Source organism: Ornithodoros turicata, chromosome 2 (genome assembly GCF_037126465.1).
Source record: "Ornithodoros turicata isolate Travis chromosome 2, ASM3712646v1, whole genome shotgun sequence".
Classification (NCBI taxonomy): Eukaryota; Metazoa; Arthropoda; class Arachnida; order Ixodida; family Argasidae; genus Ornithodoros; species Ornithodoros turicata.
Window position 1 is genome coordinate 88,018,719 of NC_088202.1, and position 13,848 is coordinate 88,032,566.

Genomic DNA, 13,848 nt, shown 5'->3' on the forward strand with positions numbered 1-13,848 from the left:
ATTTTCCAGCGATCCAGAATAAAGGATAGAGGTGAGGAGAGCACCACGTAGCAAAACACTGTGCATTGTGGCATGCTTCCTGTGTATGCAGGCAAACACCAACATTTAGAGACCAGGAAACTGGACTTGCTTGCAGCACAGAAAAATGCGGGAGAATTAGGTACACTCTTAAAAATGAACTTCACTGCATAGCACACTCCTAGTCAACTAATACACCTTTTTTGTACCACTTATGCAGTACGTAATTGATGCAAAAAAGGTGTGTGCCTCCCGTTCTCAACAAGTCGGGCGAGAGCGATGTAATCCAGGATGGTGGTTGAGCATGCTATGCGGCGCAGTCCATCTTTAGGAGTGTAATTAAAATAAGAAAAATATCAGAGCATACCTCAAGCTTTTTCTTTTTGATTCTTGCATTCATGCATACATAGATGAAATTAATTTCTAGAGGCCCCATAGTTAGAAACTAGTACAGGGAGCTTTAGGAGCGATGTAGACACAGAAAACTGCATCAAATAGAAAAGTTGAAAATGATGCCTAAAACGCCGCTCGGTAATGCTGCTATCAGCAGCATTACTTTTGCACAGAAGCAGCAAAAACTTGTTGATGCCATTAAGTCAATTTTGCTTGAGCATGCTTGCTTGAAAGATTTGATATTGGGATAAAACTTAATAATAACTTTCATTACTGCCATGTGTGGTTTGGTACTTATCCCCACAGCAAAACGTAGACTGTGTAGAACCCTCTGGCACCTCCCCTTGATTTTCTGTTTTTGTGTTTATGAGGTAGACATTGGTAAATCGTTAAAATCTACTTCATGTCAAGAAAGCTCTGATAGCCGTTAAGCCCTAATGTCCGATAAACGCTGGAGCCCCGGTCATAAAGTGTTAGATCCTGGCCACAATGTGACCATAAGAATGCATTGTCTCAGCAATGCATTAAGTAGACACCAGTGTTCTGTTTTCTTCATATTCATATTGCTGTTCAGTTAACATAGCTATGTGCTGTTCTCCATTATGGAACGCAAAGTGCAGAGGCTGACACAGGTCGATATACTGCCCAGCTGTGCCTGCCGTGTACAAATGCGGTTTCCCTGTGAAGCACATCACGTCGCACTGCACTTTAAAGGGACAGGGATCTAGAAGAGCCAGGAACCTGCAACGCTAAAGTGTTGTGTATGGGCGAAATGTAAGACGAAAAGAAAACGTTAGCACAAACGAATCTGTGTGTAGTACACAAGAGTCACGGACGGAGTGTCTGTGTTGTAACGCCGTTGTTGCGCTTCTACTGTATTTTCTTTGTTGGCCCTGTCAATAAAAGAAACGCGTTAACACCTTTACGCGGGCAGGTTAGATACAAGGACTGAAATTTACATTGCGAAAACAGCAACAGGAAGCGCAGCGAAGAGATACAGTACATGCTCCAATAAAAAGTGCCGAAGCACACGAAAAAATAAACATTCTGGTCCCGCATACAAAACTCTCCCGTAACATGATTGGTCGCCGGTCGTATAGAGCCACGGCCCATCCAAATAAAGTTTGAAAAGTGTTTAAACTTGTTACAGAACATCCTTTCCGTCATATGTGTTCTTGTTATGAATAATCTGAAGTTTAAGTATTAAAAAAAGACGAGAAATTCCTATTTTGATCGGTCCAAAGTGATGCGCTTGTAAAACTACAGGAATATTTGTCATTCCGTCGTTCATCCCATCTGCTTCAAAGCAAAGAACTCTTATTGCTGCTCAGACTTTTTCGTTTTTGGGAGTTGGGGATATATCACAGTCATAACCGCACGTACTTTCATGCAACCGACTACTGACGCACGCTACTGCCTACTGCCAGCTTCCGGAACTAAATAGATATCCAAGATGGCCGACACAGCGCTGCCGCCTCACTGTTGGACAGGTGAGTATTTTTTTCTTTGGCGCGTTGTTGATGGTTATTTCGATTCCAGTACTCGTGTACCGTGGAGATTATGTCTTGCTTTATATTCCGTATGAGTTACATGATGTGACAAACCCTGCTGGAAGATTGTTCAATTGAGTGTCCGGATCCACAACTCGGACCGTTCAGCACACGGGACGTTCGGCGCGCAGATCTCGCACCCACAACGGCAAAAAGAAACATTCATGTCATTGATGTGCGTTTACAAATAATTCTCACGGTAAAATAGCATTTGTTGCACACAGTTGTCATTAACGCCAATAATATGGACGTGATGCTATCCTGTACGTTCACTTCTACCATGTGCACTGGCGTGAATGGGGCGCACCGCTCGTAGCCGGAGCAGGTGCCTCATTCATAGAATCATAACTATGAAATTGTTAAAATTAATTGATTGTGCAGTTCTGACAGCGTTTCGCAAATTCAACGCAACTATTGTGCAACGTTCAACAAGTTTCGTGCGAGATATCTTCTACATAATGATTGTAATTCTTATCGCGTTGCAGTTCCTAAATACAGGAAGTTCGTTGCAAACCTCTCGGCTAATACTTTTACATTACAAGTGATTTCAGTCGTCTTCGGCATCATCTGAGCGTGCCGTGAAATTCCAAAAATGAGTGGTAACGGACAGCGGCAAAGCTGTCGTACTAAAAATATATGATACCCTCCTCCCAGCCATTAAATCACTGTTGTGGCTGGTATGTGCTTAACTCCCTTTTCACGACATGTTTTTGGTTGTTCTACCTTGTGTCCATAGCGCAGGGCGTAAAAAATAGTAGCAGGACGAAACAGTGGCGATTGGTGCCACTGCTAAGACAATAACTTTGAAAAAGAAAATATATGAGCAGGAGAAAGACATTATGGTTTCTGAAACGTTATAAATAACATATCCACGGTGTACGCCTTTGTATCCCACAACACGTGTTCTGTCATTCGGATCCAATAACCAAGTTATGGTACGGCAAATTTCATTACCGTAGTGAGGATGGTCCGATGTTCTTCACACAGGGTTTCGACTTGTGAGTCGCAGTGTAAGGCTCGCTGTGTAACACGCTGAACGCCAATCATTGCGCAGAATGATACCGTTATCACTCCTCATTTGTGGAAAGCGATGGGCGTACGCCTTTTTGTGACATTCCACATAACTGCATAAGCGTCACAAACCGGCGCACGCCTCCCGTTTTTCCCAAATCAGGGTAGAGAACGACGTAATTCAGAGGCAGGTAGTTGTCCAGCAGCGTGCAATCCGGTGAAGTTCTGTTTTTAGAGTGCAGGACAAGCGAAGAAAACTGGAAACGCCTAAACGTTCAAGACCTTACCACCGTTCTTCGCCAACAGGCCTTACGCGCCTTTTAAATAACCGAAGAAATAACCCAGGGATGGATTAGTGATAGAGGAAGCAGGATATGTCTAAGCGGCCCCTGATTGCCGTTTTTGCACATTTCTTTCATCGCTACCTCGTTGGAAACAATTAAGTGTGAAATGTTGCGCTTCATGTCGTTACTTCCTGGCTTCTCTCACGCTCTCTCTCTGACGGGACGAATTTATTGCGACACTGTTGTTGGATCGCAGTATTCTCCGGCTTTCCAAGGTGTAAACGATGACATATTAGGAAACTTCGAAAAAAATGTGTTCAGCCGAGAGAAGTTCCAGTCGCCGCGAACTTCAAAGCCAGCATTTATCACAGAAACTTGCGAGATTATCTCAGAAGCCACCTGCAGAGTTTTCATTGATTGCGTACCTTAGCGCTTCTTCGCTGCGAACTATCGAAGAAATGAAGTTCCACTTACCTTGTGATTAAGTGCAGGAAATGTTCGTTAGCGAGCGGTTGTTAATCGCGCAAGATATTGGACGGGAGAACGAACGAAAAAAATGACGCGCGGCATTGTGAACGAAAGAACGCGAGCATTCCTATTTTGAGAGGAACCTCTCAAACCTGCTGTTGTCTCGTCTGTGATGTCACAACGCTTGAGCGACGAATAAGTGAACTAACGAAACTATGAAGATAATTCGGAGTAGACTTACACGTAGGGTATAGTCTCGCCCACATTTTGGGGGCGATTTGCTACACGTGCCGCGGGGTGGGACTGCGAACAAATTTCGACCACCTGGGGTTCTTCAACGTACGCCGAAAATTCCGACACACGGTGCTGGTAGCAATGCTTACCTGCCGCAGATTGCTGCCGTCCCTGGCCGGAATCGAACCCTCGATCTTGACTCAGCAAGCAAGCACGTTACGAGACTGAGCAACCGAGGACGACGACAAACGAAACCATAACTACTGCAGAAGTGTTTTTTTCCGCGCGGAAAATATTTTCGCGTTTTCGAACAAAGCTGGTTTGAGGAGTGATTCGCGAGAATACTTGTCGGTCAATACTTGGGCATATTTCGGCACGTACTAAGACGCAAAAATACTCCAAAAGCCGGGAGACGACATAACTAGACAAAAAAGTAGGCACTGATGATGCCTGGATGACTGGATGTCCGTCGCATGACGGACGAAACGTCTGAGTAAACCTTGTTATTTTGTTATGTTAAGTCGGAGTTCTCTGCTTTTTTGTCTAGTTACGTACTAAGAAATGGTACGGGGTCATTTCATCCAACGAGCTGTTACATCCATCGTGTCGTTACATCCATCGATGGACGTACTGGCGTGATGGATGCAACAGCTCGTTGGATGCAACAGCACGGTATGGATGTAACGACGCGTTGGACGTAACAGCATGATGGATGTAACGACACGATGGACGTAACGGCCAAAAATCTGGGTCGCCATGGGGGCGATGAGAGGTAAGAATTCGACGGGAGACGAAGCCCAGATTAAGGAATAGCAGGAGGGAACCGGTGACCTGCCTGTGTTCAAGACGACTACCACCCGCAGGCGGTTGCTGGTCAGTGGCAATTACCAAAGGCATAGCAGTGACTTAACAGCAAAAGATCACAGTTCCTTCATCAGCGTGGCCATAATTGATAACAGCAAAGTGCATACTATATTTAAGTCGGTACATCAGTAACAAACAGCGCTTCGTTCGCGGACATTATGTACATGGCAAATCCCAACGTCTATCACACATTTCAGGTACGTTGCGACGTCTTCATATTGAACGGGGGCACACAAAAAATAGTGGCGAATTAGTTCCATCTCTTCGGCATGTCGGGCGATCCTCTCGCGGACTCGTGGCGTTTGTGGCTTGGGCAGCGCTGCAGGGTCGCACAGCAGAAGCAGCAGCTGGTACTTTGCGGCATGCTGCACCTTCTGGAAAAAATGCAAGCAGTTCCGCGAGACTCGGGAGCTGGTTCTGGAGTTGATCATGGAGTACATTGTGCCAACCCTCAACCACATTCGTGGTGCGTGCTCCGGAGTCGCCAAAGTAGTCCTATACGTCACGGACGGGAACGTACGTCAGCCAAAATTACGGAAGCAGGATATGAAGTGCTGCAGCAGAGCGCTCAGAAGAGGTAGTACTTGCTGAGGTGGATTGGAAATGAAATCCTCGCTGAACGGGAGACAGAAATGTTCGGGGAGGAAGGACCACTCTGAACCACTCTCGTACTACTTCATTGTCTCTGCAGACGGTTCCCAAGCAAAGCTCGCCCCGTTTTTCATTTATCGCCTTCGCATACAGCCACTTATTTTGATCGGCTCATTTACACGTACAGCGCTGAACACTGTCACTACTGCATTCATAGCTGCAACTTCCAAGTGACCTGAGCTTTGTAGTGTTCCCAAGCATACCTGGGTAAATTACTTCTAAAATGTAATTAAATTACATTACTCATTACTCCAGTTAGAATTTAATTAAATTACATTACTCATTACTGCAACTGAAGTGTAATGAAATTACATTACTGCGGGCTTAATCACACCCTTCTATTTGTCTCTTCTACATGTCAGGGTGCCACGTATGACGTATCGTTTCACAATGTAGAGACGAAGATGACACAATGTATCACTGCAACAGGAAGACTGTCCGGAGGATGTGGCCTGCAAAGAATGATTCTCGAATATCATAAACCATTAATCTGACCACTCGATGCTTTTGTAAAAAGTAATGAATAATGTAATTAAAATTACTGCCCAAATGTAATTAGATTACGTTACAAATTACATAATATCGAGAGTAATGAATTACATTACAAATTATCATAAAAAGTAATTCATTACTGTAATTTCATTACAGTAATGACATTACTACCCAGGCATGTTCCCAAGTGGCTGAAACGGTGTAGAAGTGTGTCACAAATTACACAAAGAGTTTATTCATGGGTGGCTGTGTCACGTCGCCTGGTGAGTATCGACACATGGAGGGTGCACAACGGGATTCGTGAATTCTGGTGAGTTACCAAAACACTTACTCGGTCGACAAAAGCGCTTCCAAGTCGCTATCTGCGCTCAAGACGATCATTTCGCTGGCCGGGGTGGTGTCTCTGAATCGGAGGAATTCTTCTCCGTCGAATCCTCGAGACAGCAACAATAACCCGTTTCGGGGTCAACCCGTGGATTTTCCCGGATTCAAGTGACCAAGTGTGCGCAACTTCCCAACTCTATCTGGTATTCAAACCACGTGATTCACAGGCCGCTATCTGATAGGTGAAGGAGGTCATTGGCAATAAAGCACGGAACAGCGACATTCGCATGGTGACCACTCACCTATAGGCTCACCTCCTAAGTTTGAAAATAACTAAGGAATTATCGACCTCAACACTTGGTGGCTGCTGACGTAGATGCGACAAAAAAGTACAGAACAGCGACGTTGGAATGAACCGCGTTTGAGATGGTCGAAGGAAGGAGCTGCGTAACAAGCACAGAACACCGACGAGAACATTGACCGAGTGTTATGTGTCCGTGGATGTAATGGCTCGTTGGACGTACTGGCCCGATGGATGTGATGACTCGTTGGATGTACAGGCTCGTTGAATGTAATCACCCGTGGATGTAGTGGCAAAAAATGGATGTAACGGCACAATGGATGTAACAATATGTTGGACGTAACGGCCCGTTTTTGGATGTAATGGCACGTTGGATGTAGTGGCGCGGAATCCTAAGACATCCGTTCACGGGGATGGCGGCGTTCTGGGTCAATCCCTTTCCTCCTCACAGACATGGGACGAAAGGCCCTATACAATGGCCTTTAAGGACCCTGCAGGAGGCCATAGTACTGGCCGTGTGCAGGTCAGCCAATTCATTTCAGCAGTTCTAATTCATTATCACTCAGGGCACTGAACAGTTCGGTTGAGATGTCGTACTGTCATACAAGCTGGTTTTTAGAAGGCGGGGAAAATACCTTCGCGGCTTCGTGGTATATATGTACTGTGCAATGCGTTTGTAGGAGTAACAAAAGCGTGAGCAATTTTCATTTCTTTACATCTTGCCTGATGGGATAAAACTGCATAGAGTAGAAAGGGTCAAGGTAGCCACGGTATAGCGTCGAGCGCCGCACGATTTTCGCCCTCATATGGCCAGAGTTATTCGCAGGAACTTAAATTCGCGATTTTGTAAGAATGCGCGAAAAATAATTCCGCGCAAAAAAAAAAAAAAAAAAAAACACTTCTACAGTAGTCTCATTACTTGAAACGAAACTAATTAGACTAATTTCTACTGGAATTCGTCCACCGCGCCATTAAAGCACTGCCGCATGTGCCTGATGCTGCTTTTCAGATAACTTTCCTCAACACGTCATTCTCATTGAACTGACATTTGGTAGGATTATCTCCAAAACTATCTCACACTTGCGGCACGTGCTAATCGTACTATAAACCTTTTATAACGGCGCGTTGACATTATAGAATGTTAGCATTGTGTTCCATGGCTTGTATTTTTTAAACTGTTTTGCTATCTTGCTTTGGTAGTCTGCGTTCTTTTGGTTGTTTGATGGCACGTTATTGCCGAGCTGTAAGCCAGCCGATGTGGTGGCACGAGGAACTCTCCGGCGTTTCCACGCCGTTATCGTTCACAACGCTTGCGAAAATTTCCTCCTCAGGAATGTCATTTCCCTCTCTTTTTGACAAAGATCAGCCTCATTCGTCCAACCTACATAATATCATAACTTGTCAGAGCCCTTTCACCACCACCACCGTATGTCAGAAACTTTATGGGATAAGGATGGCTAGGCTTGTCTCATTCTTTTAGATATTCTGGATAGATTAGATAGCACATCCTCAACGTAATGCTCCGTATTTGGGCGTCTGTCAGATCCCATTGCAAATTCTGTCTCCGTTGTGCAAGCGCCAGCATTTCATATAGATGTAGTTCAGGTGCCATCCTGCCTTTGAAAAGTCATCGATTTAATAAATGTATAAAGCAAGTAATGATATCAGTTGGCTGCCTAATATCTTCGGCGTCTAAAGCAAGGTGAAAAAGAGATATCCTGGTATGGACGTATTCTTGCGCCGACCATTAGAAATGACAAAATGTTGACTCTTTTTTAGCATATTTTACCGTTCTATCTCACTTTCACGCCTTGCCCCCCTAAAAGATCGGTTCCCTCAAATCTTTCGTTCTGGGTCTACGCCGTCCGGGTGTCTACAACGGCTCTACCGAATACCAACTTCCTTCTCGCACAGATTCCTGGAAGGCTGCGCATGATGCATCGAATAAGATGACTATGAGCAGATGTCTCGCGGGATCATGAAAGCTTGACACGGTTTCGACGCGGAATAGAACTGCTCCGATGATGTATCGCACTCTTGTTCACAGCCCGTTGCAACTTGTACGTAACAACGCCTCTCGGACCCTGCATGCGCGCGTAAGCGAGGCCTCTTCCAAGAACTTCCGCTCGAGTGATGTTCGCGAGGAGAGCGCCGTATCACGGCGACAAATTAACGCTCTGTACAACGCCTGGGGTTGGACGACTAATGACCCTGTGTCACGAACGCAACGATGGATACTTATTCTGCATGTGCGGTTATTTACAGCTCAGGGAATTCGTATAGCCTCGAAGACATTTGCATGAACAGTTAACTTGTCCTGTACTATAAATCACGAAGTACCTTACAATGCTTTTCACTTAGCCGCGCGAAGGCTGGTGAACCTCCTCCCACACTCTTAAAAATGAACTTCACCGCATAGCACGCTCCTAGCCAACCATCATCTCGAATGATATCGTTATCTGCCCCGATTTGTTGAAAACGGGAGGCGTACGCCTTTTCTGTGACACTTATGCTGTTCATAATTGTCACAGAAAAGGCGTACGCCTCCCGTTTTCAACAAATCGGAGCAGATAACGATATCATTCGAAATGATGGTTGGCCAGGAGCGTGCTATGTGGTGAAGTTCATTTTTAAGAGTGCAGAGGAACGTTTTAAGCAATAAAAAAAAAAAAAAAAAAAAGCGGGGGTTGGGGACTGGCAGGGTTAAATATTTTTCTTTCTGTCGACTACGTTTTATGGTACTATGTATTTCCAGTAAACAATGTGGCAGTAATGCTTCCAAGTGGTACACATAGTGGGCCATAGAGCTTAGACAGTGCCCTACACTCTTTAAACAAAGCTTCACCACATAGCACGCTGAAGGCCCAACATTGTACAGAGTGATACCTCTTTCGCTCTTGATTTGTGGAAAGCGCGAGGCGTACGCCTTTTTGTGACAAATAACATTTCTGCATAAGTGTTACACAAAAGGCGTACGTAGAGAACGATGTCACTCGGGATGATGGTTGGCAAGGAGCGTACTATGTGGTGAAATTTTTTTTAAGAGTGTACGATGTGATTGACGGAATGATTTGAAAATTTTAGAGACATGCTCAGCTGAGACGGGGATGACACGGGCAGCCTCTTTTTTCCCTTCTACGAGGTACTTATATGTACTCGTATGCAGATGTAATACGCTGTGCAAGTGCGTCTCTGCGCATGAGAGGAGGCAGTGAGAGGGAATAGGGATGGCGCCGCCTTAGCCAATGGGGCTTCCCGAGTGGAGTAACCGGGAGAGGAGATATGCGCAGAACGCTCGGTTACTTGCAGAGCGTATAGGTACACTGTTAAAACAGAGCTTCACCACATAGCACGCTCCTAGCCAACCACAATACCGAATGATATCATTCAGTGTCATGGTTTGTTCAAAACAGGGGGGAGGCGCCTATTTGGGACAAGATAATCTGTCCCAGATAGGCGCCTCCTCCCATTTTCAGCAAATCAAGGCACAGAACGATATCATTCGGAATGATGGTTGGCTAAGAGCGTGCTATGCGGTGAAGTTCTGTTTTAACAGTGTAGTGAAAACAGAGACGTGCGTTGGTTTGTGTACACTGCCCCGTTATTTGTGCCTCACGAGAAACTGCTTGCATTCAGGTCGAAAAATAGATGTTACTTATTTTATATATATACTTCTTCACTCTTAGAAATGAACATCACCGCATAGCACGCTCCTAGCCAACCATCATGTCGAATAATATCGTTATCGCGCCTGCTTTGTCGAAAACGGGAGGCGTACGCTTTTTTTGTGTGACAATTATGGACAGCATAAGTGTCACAAAAAAAAAAGGCGTACGCCTCACGTTTTTAACAAATCAGGGCAGATAACGATATCATTCGAGATTATGGTTGGCCAGGAGCGTGCTATGCGGTGAAGTTCATTTCTAAGAGTGCTTTGTCTGTTCGTGTGTCCACACGTCGAAGTGCCTAAAAACATGAAGCGGGGGGGGGGGGGATATATTTATTAGACAAAAGGAAAAAAACCGGGGAAAGGTCAGCCAAACGGGACGTCGGCTTGCTATTCCAGAAATAAGAAATAATAATAAATAAATAAAAGAAAAGATAAGAATTAAAGAAAGAAAGAAAGAATAATAAATAAATAAAGAAAATTAAGAAATAAAGAAAAGAAAAAGAATTAGGAAATACCGAAAAACTAACAAATGATGAAAGAAGGATGAGGTAGATTAAAGACAAAGATGACAAAAAAAAGATGACTAACAAACGGTGAAAGAATGATGAGATGAATCACACAAGATGACTTTAAAAGGAAAGCATGAGGTTAATGCGTTGAGGGTGAGAGTGGGGCACAGAAGAATGAGATTGCACGTCTGAGTTCACATGAAGCGGGTTTAAGAGGTGTCCCACCCTCAACTCAAGAAAGACCTTCCGAAAGTGCAATTCCTTTAGAACAGAGTAATTGGACCATATATTGGTTGTTCTGGTGCCTCGACAGTTGATATTCCAGAGGATCGTTCTGTCGTCACCTCTCTTTGTTGCAGCATAAATTCAGCGACTATATTGCTCAGTGCTAGCGACTCTTTGCATAAAAAATAAAGAAATAAAAATAAATAAAAAACGGAAGCAGCTGTGACTGAATTAGGCCACGTTTCGGCTTCGATGTCCGCGCTATACACTCTACGTATGATTATTTTTCCCAATATCCAATATGCGTGTGAGAAACTTGTAAGGCAAGCACGTGTGGTTAGTGTTGGACTCTACCGTATTCCCCATCGTGGTTTTGTCAGCGAATGTGCACCGAATGGTGGAATATACCAAGCTTTGCTCCGATTACTTGTGAAGCGCGTGCTGGAGAGCTTTGTAGGTGCCTATATGGGTGTGTGGTAGCTCACAGGTGAATCTTCTTTTACTCCTCCAGGGATGAGTTTACCGCATGCAGTTTTTTGTTTTTTAGGGATTGTCATCCTGGGGGGGGGGGGGGGAATCCCCCGACCGTATATGCATCCTTCACCGTATTTCCAACCCATTCTCATTGGTGAAAGAGGAGGAAAAATACTCGCTCTTTTCGGCATCATCCCAAAGCTGCTGCAAGTCCCAAGTGGCTGAAATGACATCGCGGCAGAAACTCTGTATACGGCCGACAGTTTCTGTCGGACCGGTGCTCGAAGCAGCACAGCTGCAAGAATGCATATCACAGGGTCGGTCAAACCAGTGGGGGGTAAGCACGTAATTCTCGTGTATTTTTAAATATATCCATATACGCGCGATGGCCTCATTCGCTAATCGACAGCTGTATGACTCCATTGGCCCGCTAGCTCGAATGTTGAGGAGAATCCTCAGTTGTACCCTCAGTATAGCTTCGGTTGTGCTCCTGGCACGCGCTGTTACGGTGCTCGTGCCCGAAGCACTACCGAAGCTACTGAGTGCAGCACTGAGGAACGTCCTCAACGTTCGTGCAATAAGCGGGCCATGGTATATGGTTGTTAATTCCGTGGAGAGCGCTGCGACATTCTTTTCTCCTTCAGCGTATTTCTCTGTTACAGGCTAGCAAAACTAGGCACCTTCAATGCGTGACAGTAAAATAAGGCAAAAGTCCGGGCGAGCTGGTGGTCCATTCTAAAAAAGGTAAAAACCCTCAGGCTGGGAAAGGAAGTTGAGCATGTTAAATACACGCTCTGCACCCACGATTAAAGACTGGTTCAGTGCTTGTTCCGTCTCGTTTTTTTCTTGTGTCCGTTTTTCCCCTGCACTGGGGGATTTATCGTTTTTTTAGAATGACAGTAAAGCCTTGAAACTACGGAGACGGTCTCGGGGCTTTACTGTCATGTATATGGTCACCAGCTCGCTTGGTTCTTAGCAGTTCTTCTGTATAGGTATCTTCCCTATTTTATTCCTTTTCTTTTTTTTTCTATAAACAGGTCCACGAAAACTCAAGAAGCTTTCGTACTCTCTTAAGACGGTCACCTCTAATAGAGGTAAAATATATATATATATATATATATATATGCGTTTTTACCTCTAAAAGTAAAAGGTATAGCATAACCTCTAACTAGCTAACCGAGCACTGACACGGCATTGCACAACCTCGCGTAATACCGGGATGTGTTTGGCTGCCAAGATCGAAGGTAACGCCGAAAATACACTGAAATTAATTCTCAAATCTGCTCTTTTTCTGTGCTGTGTACGCGGTAATGTTCGTGGACGGAGGTTTATGAAATATAGGGTGTGACTATTTCGTCTCGCGGTAGAAACCTGAAAGTATTCCGCTGACACAGTGCACACAGAACCGTCATAAGCGTTACCTGCATACGAGTAAGAGTTTGCTTACGGGTTACATCGAGCGTGTACTGTGATCGTGTAACTCCTGTGGGTGATCATAACGCTGCCTCTAACCTCTGGCCACCAAAGAGTTCCATCTAAGCTCGTTACCGATTATGTAACCTCTACAACAGGAGTTATCCGTTCTCAGAGGTAACGTGAGAAGTGACCGTTTTGAGAGTGTATCTTTCACTTTTAGAGGTAAAAAACGTATATAATTTTTTTGGCCTCTAGTAGAAGTGACCGTTTTAAGAGCGTAGGAATGAGTTACCTTTATTTGAGGGCGTGTGACATTGTACCCTATGTTACGCTAGATGACCATGAAATATGGTTACGTGAACCTGCATTCCAAGCTTTACAGCGAAGCGTGTAGCAGAAGCGTAGAAAATCAGCATCGCGAACACGGAAATCCATCTGGCTCTGACATCACTGCAGGCGTCAGGCAGCGCGGGAGAGGTCACGTGGTTCCGAGGGCCAATGGGGATTGCCGTAGCCCTCGGCCCTCTGACGTTAGAGCTTGACGCGAGCGTATAAAAAAATATTTTTTCCTCGGAACTATGGCGTGCATGACGTAATGAATCACATCTTCTGAAAGTGTCACGACCCCTTTAACACCCCATATGCCGACTTTCGTTTCGTTTCGTTTTGGAATACTCGCAGTGTTTCGTGCGCACACCTTGACGCGATTCTGAATAGCTGCCTGCCTCGTTATTGGTAAACGTATACCTACGGCATGACTGACTATAGGTTGGCGCATTTCTGCATAGCAACCACAAAGACCGGTTAGGAGGTTACGAAAGCGTCGCCCTGGCACAGTCGTGAATGCGAAGCACACTTAATCGAACAGCCAATGGTCGATTCATTTTGCTTATCTCGCGATTGCTGCTCGGCTCATAAATTTTCTCCCGAGCGACCTTCGCGCTCTTTCAAGAGATTGGGTATG